Source organism: Pseudonaja textilis, chromosome 1 (genome assembly GCF_049901715.1).
Source record: "Pseudonaja textilis isolate UNSWEBS1 chromosome 1, rPseTex1.2, whole genome shotgun sequence".
In the NCBI taxonomy this organism is placed as follows: Eukaryota; Metazoa; Chordata; class Lepidosauria; order Squamata; family Elapidae; genus Pseudonaja; species Pseudonaja textilis.
This window is the reverse complement of record NC_141990.1, coordinates 280551839-280569864: the sequence shown is the minus strand read 5'-3', so window position 1 is coordinate 280569864 and position 18026 is coordinate 280551839. Positions and strand designations below refer to the sequence as shown.

Genomic DNA, 18026 nt, shown 5'->3' with positions numbered 1-18026 from the left:
CTGACTCTTAAAGGTTTATTTTATAATTCTACCAACAATTATTTAAGTCCATTGGGTCTAGTTCTGCCCTGCTCTGTAAACTCTGCTACATTTTTTTCAACTATTTCAATAGCAGAGTGTAGCAAAATAAGTAGATAGTTGTGCCATTTAGGAAAGCAAGAAGGCAGGGAAATCAATTGTTCCTTCCTGATGAGATGTAGGAATACTTGCAAAGCTCATCTTCTAACACTAGAAATTTATTCTTTTGATGCTTCTTTTTTTAAGTAAATGGTAACTGAGTATCTTCTGTATTCATTTTAGTAGATCCTAAACTAAACCAGCATGGAAGTTAGATTATGGGAAAAATAGATGGTGTAGAAATAAACAACTAACACAAATGGCATTTAACAAATATTTCAATATAAGGACCAAGTTCAGATCATCAATCCTTCATGTCAGGTTCCAGAGTCCTGTTCCAGAGTCAAGTATAGTTAAAAAGAACATATGAAAGTTTGAATTTAACATTCATTCTAGATTTCTGAATCATAGTGCAAAACATACATAAACTTTCTATATCTTTATGCATTAATAAAAAAAATTCTATTCTGAAAGTACTTCCCTGCCTGGTACTCTCCAGATCATTCTGGGCTAGAATTAGAATTGTGCTGCCAAATCATGTAGAAACCACAAGCTCTTAATCTGGAGATGGGAAACTTGTGCCTCTCCTAAAGTTGCTGAACTACAACTCCCAGCTATCCATCTTTATCCGCATTGCCAAAGATGAGAAGAGCTAAAATTAGTAGGAAGGTGATGGATTTAACCTCGTTTGTTTTTGAACCTAGAAGTGACAAGGTCTAGTTCATTCTCTAAAGTCATAGGCATTTGTTAGAAGCCATAATTATGTCAAAATGACAGAATGTGTGTCATGATATCGTTATACAAATAACACCAAGTACATATTCAAACATATCTAAAGGCTACAATTAACATTATTTGCATGACAGACAAAACATCACATACAGTATCTTCCTAGACTATGTCAATACCTTTGTCTGAAGGTACTATGCATTATTACATTCATGAGTTTGAAATTACAGTTAATTGCTTTACTAGTTTAGCATTTCAAGTAAGGTTGGAAAAATAGTGCCACAAGAGGAATTTTAGCATAAACCTCTGCTTATTTTTGTTTTGTATCTCCTGTCAAGCAGAAGACACTTGAATGTGCTATTAGATTTCTGGTATCCAGTTTTCACATCAATCTCTAACTACCTGTATACAAGGCATCAGTCAATTTGATCTAAAGATTTATAGAACAAAGAATAATAGGTTGGAAGATACCTTGAAGGTCTTCTAGTCCAACCCCCCTGTACAAGCAAGAGACCCTATTCTATGGCTGTCCAATTTCTTGAAAAGCTCCAGTGATAGAGCAACCACAACTTCAAATTCTGTGAAAATACACTTTTATTTTTGCTCCCTCTATTACCTGGAATAATTTTTCCTTGCAGTAAGACAAAGAAAATACAAAACTGAAAACAAGGGGACAAAATGCTGGCTGGCTGAATAAATTAATGGATGCTCTGGGTTTACTGGATTTTCTTTTGTTTTCTTTTGTTTGCTGATAAAATGGTTTTGCTTAGGGAGAAGAGACAATTCAAAATATAATACATCTAAAGATATATTCTCATTAAAAATCAATAACTTTTCCCAATAATCCTTTAACCCTAACCCTATCTTCAGAAGTAAAAAAAAAATGTAGCAACATACTAAAATAAAATTATTTATCAAGTCCAAGGGAGGGGGAATGGTAACTTAATTTGCTTCATGTTCATGTTCTACCAAAATTAGGTAACTCAATCTTCCATCATACTGAGTCAGGAAACACGCAGGCAGTGCTATGTAATTACTTTTTTTTTTAAAAGAACAAACCCCCATTTGCCTCTCAAACCCACGAGAACAAGAAAATCATAGCTCCATATAGGTACCTGATACTGCTCCACCCATCCCATCCCATTCTGAACTCCTAAAAAAAGATTTAGTGCAGCCCCCACCCCCCATACCTGCTGCTAAAAATGTGTACTCCTTTAGAATTTAGATTTTTTTTTTTTACAACAGCTGTAGACTAGGGTCTTTTCCCCACTGGTACCTAGCCACAATAATCCATACCATGTCTTCATGAAACCTACATCTTGTTCCACCAATCATTCTCTAATGTTCCAGTATTAAAGTAGTAAATTTCCCCATCCAGCTAGCAGACTGACCAGAGTGCAATCTGACATGCTTCAGTGACAATTTAATTGATGCTATGTTCAGAGAGACCCTGTGAGCTACTGTCCTTGGATCATCAGGCTTCTTTCTGGCACAGGTTTAGACCTCTTCCAGAATTGCATTCCACACAAAATATTTGCATCAAACCAGGGCAAGTTTTGACAGGTGGATAGACACTTGACAGGTGGATAGACAGGTTCTAGACGTCCGTCAAAATATATCTATTCTCCTAGCCCTACCCCATCCAATGTTAAGAAAAAGTGAGTGATTATTATTTTTCTCACCAGATGTTTGTCTTTTAGTGGGAGAGAAGGGAAACAAAGTTGGGAATCCATCAATATATGTTTTTAATATATTCCTTTTACTGCAAGTAAAGACAACACCATTTGCCAACATCATGATATGGCAGGAAAAGTAAATTATATGCCAGTTTTCTGTCAGTTTAAGGACTGGTGAATGCTATTTTAATTCACTCATGAAGAAGATCCCTTAGATAAAGCAATATTTCTAAATCCTACACACTATCAATGATTATAAAAATTGTAGAGGTCTTTTTTTTTTTAACAAATTTTATTGATTTTCCAAAACAATACACAGACAAACAAAACATAAAATATAATGACATAAGAATTTTTTTTTCTGAAAAAAACAATACAACATCTTATTTAAAGACAGAATTATTCCAAGTTATCACATTTCTAAACAAACACAATTTAATATATATATTTACCTGATCTATTCATCTTCATATCTTATCCCGAACTTCTCTTTATTACTTCCTTTCCTTCTATTTATTCAAATTATATCTCTTTAGCTTTAGATTGTATACATTTTTTATATCCATCTATCTTATACATTTTCATTATTCGTTTCCAATACAAAAAAAAAAAGACTTAAAACATAAAAACCTAAAACATCTTTTCTGAAAGTTGCTTGATCCCGGGTTAAAACTCATCGTACAGACGCCCCTTCAAAAATCATGTTCCTTTTATATATCATTCCATATCTTATTACCGTTTTCCATTTTCTGTATAGCTTCTTCCTTTTTTTAACTCTCTTAGTTTTATTCTACTTATCTCAGTTCAAGTCATAATACTTATCATTCTTTGTCTGTTCTCAACTATCCATTCATTTTTTCTCTTTAAACAAAACCTCTCCTGTACACTAATTGGAGTATGACGCCTTTAACTCTTTCCCCTAACCTAATAATACTTAATATCACACATAACTTGTATTGGGATTCTGTTTAGCACATCCTAAAGTCACATAATATATTATATAAAGAGAAAAAGAAAAAAGAAAGTACGACAATAACAAAGAAACAAATTTATAAATATATAATATAGCTAGTACCCCTGTCAAAACCATTTTAATCATACCTATTAATACTTATTTATATCTTAAACATTTTTTCTAAAAATGCCTATAATAACACAATCTTATGTACCTTACAGAATCCCTTTTTCAATTAAATTTACCCATTGTCTCTAAATAAATTTTGTTTCTTTAAATGTTGCTTCCCATCGTTGAGACTTCTCACCCCTTCCTTTCTCCCTTGCTTATTCTTTTCCTTACCCTTTTTACCCCTTTGTCTCTCCACCTCCCTTTTCTTCTTCTGCTTTCCCCTTCCTGTTGTTTTCTAACCTTATATCCACCTTTCAACTCATTTTTATGTTTTTGGTTGTTTTTTTAGGTTTTAAAATCCCTTTTTCCTTTTCCTCTTCCTTCTTCTCCCCAATAGAATCACATGTTCATCAAAAATAGTTTCTTCTTTGTCCCAATTATCCTGCTGCGCAATCAATTCTCCATAGGAATGCACCGCCATTTCTAGAGATTGAAAAAGAATATCCAAAGTATCTTTCCAGTCTTGTTCTTCCTTTTTATATTTTAGATATTCAGTTTTAGATTCATCCAAGGGTGATGCCATTATAAAGAGGAAAAAATTTTCCCAAAACAACCACCCGAGTGTTTTTAAACAAAGAAAAAAAATTTCCCAAAAGATGCAAAGTCACCAAACAATCCAGATAGACTATTTCATTTAGCACTTTTTCTCTTCTTCCATTTCTTTTTCTGGGGTTGCTATTAAATCACAAAATTCCAATTAAAATATGTCTTTTTGAAGTCTTATTAATGTTCAAATGGCTCTTTAAAATTCTAGGCAGTCTGCTCCTTATTTTCAACTTCTACTTCAATTTTTTTCCTCTCCCTTCCCACTCACAGCAAAAGAAAAAATTTTCTTTAAATATTTAGAAATCCATATCCCTTTGGCATTAGCATAGTCTTTAACATTTAGCATACCTCCAATGCGGGTTTTCTGATTTCTCTCAAAGCTGTTCCATTTGGAAGGAGAGTGAAAAGAAAAAAAGTTTTCCCTTTAATATCCATTCACTGCTTACTCAGTCTGGGAACAATGTGTCTTTAGTAGGTGTTAAATACCAGGATACTTTCACTGTTCCTTTGTCCCAGTCAGCAAAATCACTTTCACTTCTTCACAAGCTCCTCCAGCACTTTCTTTTTCCGGCTGAGCTCTTCTATGTGGCAGCCATTAGAGACCGCCACTCAGCTGCCATCGGAGAGGGAGATTTAGCTGGCTAGGGAAGAGAGATGCGATGTCTCTCGTCCCTGCCAGAACCCCCCAGTCTTCACCACCTTCTACAAAGGTGGCTTAGCCCCGAAGCCAAATGGCTCGGGGCACTCAGGCAGTGAACACAGGCAGAGACCGTGCACAGTCACGGATTCCTGCCTGCACCGAAGCACCACAAGCCGGAAGTCCAAAAATTGTAGAGGTCTTCTAAGGTCATCTAATCTTGTAGTATTTCACATGAACATGCCAACATTCTTGCAAGATTTGATAGACTGGTGGAATCTCCAATCATTTATTTAATTTAGGGGACCATTTTATGGTGCAACCAGCAGCCTTCTGGTGCCCGTGAATGTCATTACAAACCTGTTTCCCAAGACATGGAGAGTATCAAGCCTGTGATTAAGAGAGAAAATCTAATCTGGAATTGAGAAAAATAAAAATAAAAACTTGCATTGCTGATGTGATAATGACTATCAAAAAGGAAGACCTGTGATAGCAGCTTTGTTAAATAAGTCTCTTAAACGGCTAAACTGTGATGTTTGTGCCTACAAATGTCAGTGTTTCCTGATTTAACAAAGGAAATTGCATCTGTATGATACTCTAAGCATTCTTATGCTTTTGTGCCTTCAAGTCAGCTTTGATTCTTGGAGACTACATGGACAGGACTAGAATTCAAAGTCTCCTGATTTCAAACACTTTGCTGTTAACCATTATTGGCTCTTTTATGTTTTTAGTCAATCTGAATTTGATGTTCAGAAGTTGATTACAGATATAATTTAATCTCTGTCATGAATTGTGTTGTTTGTCAGGAAAATTAAATATTCTAATATTTAATTTTTTTTGAAACACTGAACTGTATAAAGTTACAACTAACACTTTTCCTGATCATTTTGCTATTTATTTATGGTCGTTTCATAGAAACTCTTTTTGTCATTTATATGGATGTCTAATTTTAGTTATAAAACTATATATTGAATTGGTCATTGGCCATCAAAAAAGCCAATGGAACTGGAGAAGAACAAATAAAGGAAAATAGAAACTAAAATACTATACCTAATTCAGTAAGTTATTACAGTAAACTATTTTTTATTATTTCACTATTAGATACATTGTAAATATAAAGTCAAGATTCCCCAAATTTGGCCATTAATTTGTTTAGGTTTTTAAAAATTAAAAGGTACTGGACTCTAAGTGACTCTGGATGGCTTACAGTTTAGAAAGTAAGAACAGTAAGATAAACAGAAAAAAAATGATGTATAATACACCCTGTAGTTTTAAATGTCTCTTCTAAGTCTGCAAAATTCTAACTGATTAGTAATTACAAAACTAATCTGGATACAGATGGGAGGTTGAACAATTAGCTTTGTGGTGCGACTGGAACAATCTTGAACTAAACACACTCAAAACCATAGAAATGATGGTAAATTTTAGGAGAAACTCTCCTATACTACCACCTCTTACAATACTAGACAACATAGTATCAAGAGTAGAGACCTTTTAGGTTCTACAATATTTCAAGACTTAAAATGTACACCAGAACTTCTGGTTTGCAAGGCTTCGGCGATGGCAGGAATCCGCGATTGTGCGCGGTTTCTGCTGCGCTCGCCGCTGGAGTGCCCCCAATCCAGCCGGATTTGGGGGCTATAGTTACCCCGTAGAGGTAACTGAAGACAGGGGAGATCCGGCAGCGGTCCGGGGGAATCGCAACCCCCCTCCTCAGCTGGCTTAACTCCCTTTTCCAAAAGCGGTGGAGTGGCAGTCAGCAATGGCCACCACAAAGAAGCTTTCATCTGGATAAGAATGCACAGGAGGAAGCTGAGAAGTGAAAGTTTTTGGCTGACCGGGATAACAAGTAACTTTTAAATACCCTGGAATTTAAATTTTATTAAAGATATATTGTTCCCAAAGAAGACTTGGAAAAAGCGGCGAACGAAAGTAAAAAGGGAAAGTTTGTTTTTTCTCACTCTCCTTCCTTACGGTGATAGCAAATGAATGAGAAATCAGAAAAACCCGTTTTTGGCATCAGCAGGTAATTAAATTGGAAAATTAAAGCCAAGGGGACAAAGATTTCTGAACATGGGGGGAAAAAAACTTTTTTTTTTGCTATAAGTGGGAAGGGAGAGGAAAAGAATTAATATTAAGACTTTGCTGGAGGAGGCTGCTTGGAATTTATAAGACAAGCGCTAAATTGTAACAAAACTTCTAAAAGATATATTTTAATTGGAACTTTGCAACTGAACTGTAACCCCAGGAAGAGAAAGTATAAAAAGAAGAAAGTGCCAAATGAAACAGTCTGTGTGTATCTGGATTGCTTGGTGACTTTGGGAAATTATTATTTGAAAGATTAAAACCTTTTGGGTTGTTTAAAAAATTTTTTACAATGGCATTACTTGTTGATGAACTGAAAATGGAATTTAAAAAGCTAAAAGAAGAGGAACAAGAAGGAAAGGGCTCTTCTGGATCTGTTTTCCATTTCTTAGAAATGGCGATTTCTACCTACCAGAAACTATAAGAACAAGAAGATTGGGATGAAGAAGAAGCCATCTTTAATGAACAAGCAACTCTAGCTGGGGAAGAAAAGGGAAAGAGAATGGAGAATTTAAGACTTAAAAAAACAACCAAAAAAGGGAAAAATAAGGTGAAAAATCTATATAATGTCAGAAAGCAACAGAAAAGAGGAATACAAAAGAGGGTGGAGATTAAGAGGGTGGAAATCAAGAGACAGGGGGTAAAAAGGCTAGATTGGAGAAGAAAGGGAGGGGAAAGGGGAAGAGAAGTTACAAAGGTTTGAAACAAGATGTAAAGAAACAGGATTTATTCAGAGATAATGGGTAAAAAATATAATCAAAAAAGAGATTTTGCAAAAGTACATAAGACTGCATTGTTGTATTTGTATTTGAAATAATGTTAGAAAATTGGAATATTATATAATTATAAAATGGGATAAAATATTAAAAGGAATGTGTAAAATGCTTAAGACTTAACAATAGAGTTTAACTTGCTATGGATTATTGTTTTAATTATATTATAAACTTATTATTCTTTCTTATTTTAAAATATAGTACGTAGCTTTAGAATGTACTAAGCAGAATCAGAATGAAAATTATATATTATTTTAAGTGTTAAACTTAGGGGAAAGATATAAAGGCGTCATACTTCAATCAGTGATTACAGGAGAAATTTTGTGTTAATGAGAAAAGATAATAGATAATTGAAACAGAACAGACAAAAGATATAAACATAATGATTTAAATTGAGATGAAATAAATAAAACAGAATTAAGAGAGTGAAAAGAGGGGAGAAGCTATATAGAAAATGTAGAATGATAAATAAGATATGAAATGGTATATAAAGTGAGCATGAATTCGAATTTATGTCTGTACAAAAAGATGTAACCCAGGATTAAGCCGCTTTTCAAAAAGAAGTTTTATGTTTTTATGTTTTGTGTTTTGTTTGTGTATGTTTGTTTATTGAAAATAAAAATTTTATTAAAAAAAAGACTAACATAAAAAACATCATAAAAAAGCATAATGAATAATGTTGTTTCTGCACCAATTCAGAAAGACTGCCCAAGGAGTTGCTGATACAGTTCTATAGAAGAATGATTGAATCTGCACCTCTATAGCTGTCTGGTTTGGCTCTGCAACTAAACAAGACAGACACAGATTTCAACAGATAATTAGAACTGCAGAAAAAACAGTTGCTACCAACCTGCCTTCCATTGAAGATCTGTATACTGCATGAGTCAAAAAGAGGGTTGTGAAAATATCTACAGATCCCTCAACAGCCTGGACATAAATTGCTTCAACTTCTACCCTCAAAACAACACTATAGGGCATTGCACACCAAAACAACTAGACACAAGGACAGTTTTTCCATCCATGCCGTCATTCTGCTAAACAACTAATTATCATAACACTGTCAAACTATTTAGTAAGTATTACTATTATTCTTCTCATCTTTCCTATTACCTATCTCCTGTTCTACTTATGACTATAACTTTGTTGCTTGTATCTTTATGATTTATATTGTTTTGTTTAGTTTCCTAGTATGATTTATGTTGATTGCTTAATTAGTATCCTATGATTATCGCTAAGTGTTGTATTTTATGATTTATGATGAATATATTTTTATGGTGACTATGATTATGATTTATCACTTATAGCTTTTATGCGCACTGAAAGCTTTTGCACCGAAGACAAATTCCTTGTGTCCAATCACACTTGACCAATAAAGAATTCTACTCTACTCTACTCTGCTCTGCTCTACTCTACTGTACTCTACTCTACTTTACTCTACTCTATTATATTCTAAAAAAAATGTCTATGTTATCATTGAGATCTTTCTGAGGATATTGTGTTCTGCAATATAGAGTAGGCCTTAGATTGCCATAGCTGACTCTGTAAGTATCTGAGCAGAAGGCCCACATTGGGTATATGCAAGGAGTTATCAGTATCAGTGAGGCTAACATTTGTGGTAGGAAATTCAACTAATCAGACATTACATTATCTGTTCCAAGTTAGTATTACTTTTGGGCAGAAAAGTTTAATCTGGCAGAGTCCTTCATTAGGTACACAACATGATACCTAGGTGTTTTCTCTTAAAAACATGGATTGGATAAATAGCAATAATACTTAGACTTGTGTACCACTCCATACTGCTTTACAGAACTCTCTGAATGGTTTACAATGTCAGCATATTTCCCCCAACAACCTGGGTCCTCATTTTCCTGACCTCATAAGAATAGAAGGCTGTGTCAACCTTGAGCTGGTCAGAATCGAACTCCAGATTGTGGGCAGAGTAAGTCCGCAGTACTGCATTCTAACCACTATGCCACAGTTCCTATATCCAGGCAGAGATAATATACTTCCTAGCCCTAATTCCATTCCACAAAGAAGTTAGTCTGATGTTTAGACTTCAAAAAGCAAAATGAAATGTATTGTGTTTAGAAAAAACAGGGGTGTCAGACACAAGGCCCGGGGGCCAGATCCGGCTTGTAGGTTGCTTAGATCTGGCTCATAGGGCCACCCTGGAAACAGTGAAGGACTGGCCCATGGGGCCAGTGAAAACAGGCTGGTGAACTTCATTTTCAGCTGCAATGACCTCCTGCAACCTTTTGCCAGTGAAAACAGAGCTTGCCAGCCCATTTTTGCTGGCAGAGTGCTCAGGCCACCACAGGCAACCCGACACAAGTGACATCAAGCTAGCCACACCCATTCCAGCCCTCTGAAGTCAAACACAAATGTGATGCAGCCCTCAATGATATTTAACATCCCTGAGATAGAAGAATGATAAAATGACGCCCTTATTTATCAAGGAAAATATTTGTAGCTCTGAGTTGAAATAAGGGCTCCTTGGAGCTTGCAGACATTTCATTACAGAAACTAGGTGATATCATCAGTGCTCTGATGATGATACCTCGTTTGGGTAATGAAATGTGTACAACAAAACAATCAAGTTCAGATGCCATTACTTCTTTGAGCCTTTTTGTTTGCATGTCAGAAGTGAGCTTTTCAATTGGCATTTGAATGAAAAATTATCCTGAGTAATTAAAGCCAAACAGGATATTATAAATCTTCCAAAGTATATCCTCTGGGGGGTGAGCACAGTAAAAGTTTAGTCTGGCAAGATTGATGTCAAGCCCAGGCCAAGAACGATGTAGAACAATCCAGTCAAATTTCAGTTCTTTATTTTGTCACATCATATAGACAGAAACTTGCCAGACTAAACCTTAATTACTCTCACCCTAATGGATATACCTGGGAGATTCTAGGGACTGGCTATCCTAACTCTTTTCCAATCCAGCTCCAGGCTGTACTGTCTCTTGTCTTGCCTCCCCCCCTTGCAATGTCCTCCCTCCTACCTAGGAAACTGTAATCCAGGGGTTTTCAAATTTGACAGCTTTAAGACTTGTGGACTTCAACTCCCAGAATTCCTCCTCCAATCATATTAGCTCAGGAATTCTGGGAGTTGAAGGCCACAAGTTTTATACTTGCCAAGTTTGAAGACCCTTGATGTAATCCATCACATCAGCTCTCCGGCATAGGCACCATCCCTCATGTCCACTGATCAAAACACAACTGCTTTTTCCTGTGATTATGGAGGCAACATAACTGGGTTTTTTTTTAAAAAAAAATTAAAGGTGACCAAGTTGTGCATTTCTAGATTATTACTAAATTGTTGAATTACTTACAATGCCCAGCGTTCCTCAGCATTGACCAGATGAAATAAGGCTGCTGAAAATTGCAGCTCAAGAATTTCTCAGGGCTAGAGATTCTGTTTCCTGATTAATGCAAGATAATATTAATACACTAATTTTGTGTCCCTCTTCTTTTTATATTTAAAATATTCATTATGGGAAAAGGAAGATGTTGCATGTTTATACAAAATATAGTTCCGTACTAACTTCCTTAAGATGAAATCCTCTTTGGAGGATGTTGTTCACTGAAATCAATAAATCTTGTCTGAAGGACCACTTAGCACAGAAATCCAATGCACTAAGTAGCTGCATTTTAGTTAATACGTCAGTGAATTTTAAAGCTGATGGTGGATACATGAAGAATAGCAGAACAGCTGACAACCAATGACAAAAAAGCACTCAAGGCTTAATGCTTATAATGGATCTACTATGATTTCAGTTACCGCTATAGCATAAGTTTTATCTTGGACAGAACAATGTTTCTTAAAATATGTACCATAACCCTTTTCAGTCAAACGCATCTCCCATTCCTGCTAATGGTTTTAAAAAAATGAGGATTCTACAAACCAGGACTAGCTATTAGATTTTTGCAAGAGTTGTGTAACATAAAGATCACACCATTGTTTTATGTTGAAAAACATTTTAGCCTTTGTCTAAAGACTAAAACTTGATTTAGAGTTGCCTGCAACTTCCCACATGCCTATGTTGCGAAGGAGTTGATAGATAAGCATGGGTTTCAGATGGCTGCAAACAGGCAGCCCTCCTAAATCCCAACTACTCATTGTGCATGCCAACTGGGTGGTCTCACAGGTTAATTGGTTTATCCAACTTCCTGTTCCATGCTTTGCTGTTTGAGTGCCCCCCAGCCGGAGTGAAACATTTGCAGACATATAAATGCAAGAGCTATGAAATCATCTCCGAACAACAGGTACATATGATCCCTGACATGCAGTGACAAAGAAGTCTAATCAAGGCTTTAGTCTTAGTTTAGTCTTTAGTCTTTAGTCATCTAGTCTTTAGTCTTCTAGTCTTAGTTTGGTCTTTAATCTTAGTTTAGTCTTTCATATTAATGAATATTTTTGGGTTGACGAGTTTAACCATTGATTCTGAAGAACAATGGAGGGGGGAAAGAACCACCCATAACAATACATTAACAGTGCAGCAGAGATGTCCAGAGAATCCATGGGCTGTAGGTTAGATAAGTTTTTAAAAATCTCGGAAAAGATAATAGGACACTCAGATTTTACTGCCAAAAACTCAAATACAGACATATATATGAAATAATTAAGTCTTAACAACTCAAAGGAGACTTTACTTTCTCATAAGTTCTCATATGCTTAAATTGCAGCTGTGTCTAAATGGTTCTGTCACATTTCCAAACTACCAATTAAATTGAATGCAACTGAAGAGTTGAGCAATTGAGCTGAAATTTCAGCTTAAATTAATTTTTAGTTGAACAGATTAATGTAACTTTAAGTTCAAAGTTACAGCAGTACCGAAAAAGGTGACTAGCAACCAGCTCTTGCACTTACAACAATCACAGTGTCCCTGCAACCATGTGATCATGAGTCAGGTGCTTGGTAACCAGCATGAATTCATGAAGCTGCAGTGTTCTGGGATGGTCATTTGTGACCATCCCAGCCAGTTTCTACCAAGCAAAGTCAATGGAGGGAAGCTGGATTTGCTTAGCAACTGTGCCAAAAAAGATCCTAAAACTGGATGCAGTCATGTGATGACTCACTTAGCAACAGCATCACTTAGCAGTGGAAGTTCCAATCCCAATTACGGTTATAAATCAAGGACCACTTGCAAAGCACCTGGGCTGGGAATAAGATTAAAGGCAAATATCCTGGGGACATATTAGTTAAAAGGTGAAAGGTGGAATATTTTTGGGGTCTAAGTTTTAGTGGGGAAAGGCCTCTAAGGTTTTGTAACCACCAACTAACCCTTTCCTATGTTGCACATTTTGTTTTGTTTTTCTCCTGTTTCTTGAGAGAGGAGGCTGGGAGAGACAAAGAACATGATTAAGCAGAATGCAAGGAAGATACAGTATAAAACAGCATACTTTTAAAAAAAAGTTTCAACAAATTGAATTAATTTTCATCGCACAACTTAAAATGAGTTGTAAGCAGGTTGAAATCTCAGTTTAGGTCATTTTCTTTCCTTATTTTATCATGCAATTTTTTTTCTTACACCCTATTTTGCTGACTATAGCCAAAATGGGCAATTGTGCATGAAAATGCAGGCTGCCAAATACTTCTGTTTCACTGTGTAACTCATAAATGGTTTTTATTCATGCATCATTCGGCATGAATTACGAGTCATGCAAGTGAATGACATTTGTTTGACCAATCTGACACTAGTTTCTATGCTCTGGAAACAATTATGACCCCGCAAAATGTCAAAGATAAAAATTGAAAAACTATACAACCCAAAACAGAATCAGGAATATTTACTGAAAACCCAAGCAAAATGGAAAGTCATTGGTAGGACAAAATTTTGACCTGGCTAAAATCAACCAAAGATAAATTCAGCATCACTGAACTGATTGTGTTAATTTCATATGTAGGCTTCTGAAGATAGGATCTTCAGTGAAGTAGGATACGATGGTCATCTCAGATGATAGAAGCTGGTGAATAGGGAAACATGATGGCAGTTTTCAAGCTGTTTCTCCCAAGCATCCCTCCCAGCCATTCCACAGCAGATGTAGTCCTTTAGTTGCAATGATATTGCCCTAGGATTGGTCAACTGTCTTTCCTGAATATCATATGGCTTGGTTTGAACCTGCTGTTCCCAATGCCAGTAATTAGAAAAACATAATTGCCAGCTGGGTCAATTACTACACATGGAATGATAGGGTTTCACTTCTGGCAGTAAGACCTCTTGGACCAGTTTTGCCTCAACTTCTTCATATGCAAAATGGGGATGTTGTGGAGAAAACATTTTGAAGATTTAAAATGTGATGTTCTCACGGACGTTATCAAGAACTTTTGCTGTTTACGAATACTTCACATGTATAAAGAATAACCCTGTGCTTGCAACAACAATAATAATATAAAAATAAAAATAAAAACATTATTATGGTCACAGACAAGCAATAGACAAAATTATCACTGTTTACAATAGTGTTAAAAATATTACTAATAAGAATAATAAATAATAATGTCCATAATAATAAAATACATGGTATCAAACAGTATGGCTCTTATCCTTGGTTACACGATGAGAGAGCAGGTAAGCATGTGTGTAAATATAGATTTTCTAAAAATTGTTAGAGATATCTACAAGAAATTGGTGCAGTAAACATCTTTAATTCTGAAATTAAATTTTCCTTGTGGTCGTTGCAGCTGCACATAATTTTGCTACTGCGTGTGTGATAGCCAGGTTTGAATCCCGGAGGCGGCAGTTTACACAAAAATTGTCTCCTCTCCCTGATCCTGTGTTTGCCATAGAAGAAAGTAAAGCACAGACTTTGCTTTGTCATTCCAATTTGAAAGAGAGGTGTCAGTAAAATCAACCTTACTAATACCTATCTTTGTCTGTAAATAGTATTCAATCAAATATTAAATTAAACCCCAAGTGAGGATTTTAGCCTTAGACATTTTTATATAATTAGCCCATTAGGTGAAAAATATGATATTAAAAGGCAATAAATATTTGTTTTTTCAGTTACTATCCTCAGCATTATTGTAGCATAGATGATTGTTGAAAAGCACTGTTTTCATTATGCATGTGTGTGAGAGAGAGAAACAAGAGCAAATAGTATGCCATTAGGAATCAGCAGATTAATAATCACGAAGAGGTGCAAATGACATTGGCCTTTTCAGTGGAAATATTAACAGTGCCAATAAAGCAGCCCTCAAGGAATTGTTGGTTCAAAAACTGCCCATGTATATGGAGCGAAGGAAAAAGCTAGGTAAAGCCGCTAAACAGATTATAAAAATGGAATATATCCAATTACAGTTTGAATTTCCAGTTCCTGGTACCCTGATGTGCTAGTTGGACATTATTGCTGACAGAATAGCTTCCCCTGTCCACTCCAATAAGCAGTCCTGGCAGCATAACTACTGTGAGATGGTTCAGACAAGTTTTGAAGAGCAATTCTTGTCCTTCAAAATACATATCTGATACATATCTCACACAACCTTTATCGATAAGAAATCAGGATGCTTAAAATGAGGGCTTGCAAACAGAAAAATTGAAAACTTAAATTAGGTTAAGGTACCTGGTTTTTTTTCACTCGGTTTTAGTCCCGATAGTTTGGCAGATAAACATTTTTCAAGGTAGAAAGCTGAAACTGATATAAACTGCTATGATAAGAACATCTAACAGAGTTCCTTGCCTCTCTAGGATAATGATATTCTCAAGAATTAAGGACATGGATACTTAAATAAATGAATATAATATCATAGAGCACTAAGGTTCCAGTAAGAAATTTCATTTGGGAACCTGCAGACTATTTAACTATGCTCACATTTTCAAAACAACAAAAAGAGTTATTTAAATATGTTTTGCCTTCTGCATTTTAAAATGATAAATACTCCAAAATCTCCCTCCATAAGAGAATCTGTCTTTGTGAATATGGGGGAAATCAAAACAATACATCATACTACTCTTTGTTAAATGCAATTAGTATTTAGCCCTCTGTTACTTGAACATCCAGGCAGATTGAATGAATTTCATATAATTTTGTTCCATTCAGATGTAAATTATTTCATAACTCTTAGAATAGACATTTCCTATATAGCTGTGTGGAAACATGACAACAGATTATTCACCATGATGCTTTCAATGAGCTAAACTCCAATTAGAGTTTAACAGTGTTTTATATATTTATTTTTTTATTGTAATACAGTGTTTGCAATTCTAAGGAAATGAAGGTTTGCTGCTGAGAACAAAGTTGAACATAGTATAATCTCTTCTTCTTTTTTAACTGAATGGGAAAGGATATATATTTTTATACAAAATTGAGGAGTTAGGGTAGGGCACTCAATGGCTGACAAATAGACAAACGGATTGACCAATAATGCTTTGTTATAAATTGTGCACTAAGAAAAGAATATGCTTTTTTTTTGGTCAGTTTTTAATGAGAGCTTACAAGTCCACTTTTTTGTTTCCATGGTATATTGATACTCTTAGCAATCTAGACAGTCCTTGCTAGGCTTTAATTGTGCAATCAGAAGACTTGAGCAATGGAAGAACCCCAAGTAGAGAATGAAACATGAGCATAGGGCCAAAAGATAGAGAAGTGGGGAGGGAGAAAGCAAGATGAACGCCAAGACGGAATGTTTCTATGCCAAGAAAGATAGTTACAGCAAAAATTGTGGCCTATAGCCTACCTATAAAATTAAGGGTAGGTTTTATGGGTGATAAAGAAAATAAGAATTTTTCAAGTCCAATGAAATCAGGAGTCTTTTCCTTCCATTCTTAAAAAATACTGTTGAGTCTTCCTTACGGAGGAGAAGAGGGCAGTGATACCTAGATCCAAATTAGCCTGAGATAGCAATGAAACTTCCAACAGAAAACATCAAAGGAGTACCTGAAGAGTTCAAAAAGAGGTAACTCTAGGATCAAGAGTAAACAAATATCCAAAAAATCGAAGTATATTACAATCCATATCTTAACCGCGGCCAGACTGGCATTTGCCCAGTGCTGGAAACTACCTTCTATTCCCACTGAACTTATGGTTATTCAGAAAATTTTACAATGCACCGAAATGGACAAACTAACCCAAGCATTAAAAAATAAAGAATCCTCAACCTATTATAACAATTGGAATCCTTTGTATAATTGGCTAAACCAAAGATATATCACCTCTAGGAAAATTAAGGCCGAGGGCCTCCGAAAGCAGAGATAAAGAAAAGCACCGCCGACGATAGTTTTGAAGAAGAAAGGACCTTACAGACAGTCACAAAAAATATGGTTTTATTATAATTGTTTTCCCTACTCTTTCCCCCCCTTCTCTTACTGTTATGTCCGTGGAACTGGTGGGGGTTCCCAACCAGGTCCGCTGTTTGAGCGGGAGCACCAGCCGCTCCCATTGGTTGGCTCCGTTTGACAGTCGGCTATATAAGCCGGCTGTCGGGCAGAGCCAGCCCGTTGTCGCCCGCTAGTCTGCAAGTTAGCAAGCAGACGTGACAACCCTTTATTCCCCGCAATAAAGCCTTGTTAGTTGTATGCTCTGGTCTCATGCCTCTTCCTTACCATCGCTCTACAACACTGGCGACGAGGATGGGATGGTCGAAGGCTAGCCAGACGCGTCTATTCAAAGAGCTGTAAATCACTGAGAGTGAAGTCACGAGCGCTGTAGCCACAGCCGCGCAACGCTCACAAAGAGCGCGAAATTCAAACCACCATTACTCGAGCCGCAGTCACTGAAACGAGCCCCGGCGCCGTAGCCGCGGCCACCAACGCTCACCAAGAGCGCGAAATTCAAAAAGAGCTACGTAACCCAGAGAGACAGTCACAGCCTGCGCTCTTTTAAGAGCGCGATTTCAAAGACGATTGAAGAAGACGAACCCGACACTTCCCACGATGAATGCTAATCCACCATTCCCGCCATTCAAGCCAAGCGGGGAAATGTGGGACTCCTACAAGAATCGCTTCAGCCATTTTCTCGATGCCATCGGGTTAGCTGACGCTGCAGAACATAGGAAGAAGTCTTATTTCCTCAGCTATTGTGGGGCCGCTGTTTTTGACACTGCTACAGCGTTAGTCGCACCACGCACCATCAGAAGCGTCCCATGGGATGAATTACAAGAAATACTCTCCAATCACTACGTGCCAAAACCATCCCAGATCGCTAGAAGGTATGCATTCAGAATCAGGAAGCAGGCAGTGGGGGAGTCGATCAACGAATACATGGCTGCCCTGAGGACAGCTGCCTTACAGTGCGGTTTCAAAGAATATCTGGAAGACATGCTGCTGGACCAGATCGTCTGTGGGGTTAGAGACCTGAGACTCCAAAGACGTTTGCTGGCAAAAAAGGACTTGAATCTG

At 36.4% G+C, this 18026-nt stretch overlaps 1 protein-coding gene across 3 annotated transcripts in view; it reads right to left on the bottom strand.

The window, feature by feature from the left end:
• AKAP6 (A-kinase anchoring protein 6) overlaps positions 1–18026 on the bottom strand; it is a 262821-nt gene that overhangs the window by 229823 nt on the left and 14972 nt on the right. For 2 of the 3 annotated variants that reach the window (XM_087921878.1, XM_087921879.1), the window contains exon 2: positions 11022–11111. The exons of the other annotated variant lie outside the window; for it this stretch is intronic. The gene's annotated coding sequence lies outside the window, so the exon portion shown is untranslated. The remainder of the gene's footprint in view (positions 1–11021; positions 11112–18026) is intronic. 3 annotated transcript variants of the gene reach the window in all.